A 1,209-nucleotide genomic window follows, 5' to 3' on the forward strand; every position below is an offset into this window, starting at 1 on the left:
TTTCTTGGATAATCTTGTATCCTCTAGCTGACATGCTGCCCTTATGACAATTTCCTGCTCTAACTTGCTCAACAACCAGATCACACAACAGTTGTGTATGTGCTTCTGACCAAAAAGCCTTGTCATGATTTATCTAGTTCATGTAACAAATGACAAGATTTTGGACAATCAGGACAACACATTTCAAAGTGTCAACATCCTATAGTAACAACATTCAGTCATAGTACTGGAAGATAACCTATTGAACAAGAAGTCAACATACAGAAGCAATTCTACATCTTAGAGCCTTATACATACTCAAACTTAATCCATGCATACTAATTCACCATGTCAAGTCTCATTCAACATACAGAATTGAGGCATATCTATACAACCTACACATACAACCATACAGGAGCCAAACAATTGGAATTGTAATGAACAAAACATCCATTCTCAAACATTGTTACTGCCAATCCAAACATCAATACAAGCAACAGAATTGAGGCATATGGAGTAATGTTGACATACCTTGCTGCCTGGAAAAACGGTTTCAACGCCTGGAGCAACCTCTCCATCATTTGCACCCTCAAAATCATAGAAGCCTTCATCGTTTGCCGAGCATCTTCGTCGACGTCGACTTCCAGATGCTCCAGCAGAGGAAGGTGTAGTGAACAAGGACCTTGTTGGTCCACGGCTGCCGGTGCCCCTACCGGATGCACCACCGGCCAAGCCACCACGTCCAGCGCCGCCTCTGCTCCCACGACCGCCACCTCTGCTCCCACGACCGCCTCCTCTGCTCCCAACACCGCCGACTCCTCTGCTCCCAGCAGCAGCGCCTCCTCTGCTTCCTCCAGCGCCACCCCCCCTGCTACCAGGAGCGGCACCACCTCTGCTCCCCCCCGCACCTCCACCTCTGCTTCCCCCGCCGACGGAACCTCTGCCTGCAACGGTTCCACCACCGCCTGTGCTTCCTCCTGCGCCGTTGCGGACCATGCGCATGCCAAGGAAACGGCTCCTGCGGCCTGGAGGAACTCCGCGGAGGATGTCGGAGTATGTGTCGATGTCCGCGTACTCCTCCGCCTGGGAGTTGAGGTCCAACGCCTGGAGCCCGGCTCGAGGACCTGGGCAGGACTCCGCCTGGGATAAGAAGTCGATGGCGTTGCCGGCGAGCACGTCCTCCGGCTGGGATAGGTGGTCGTTGCCGTGGGGGTCCATGACAGGATGTGC

This window comes from Setaria italica, chromosome III (genome assembly GCF_000263155.2).
Source record: "Setaria italica strain Yugu1 chromosome III, Setaria_italica_v2.0, whole genome shotgun sequence".
Taxonomy (NCBI): domain Eukaryota; kingdom Viridiplantae; phylum Streptophyta; class Magnoliopsida; order Poales; family Poaceae; genus Setaria; species Setaria italica.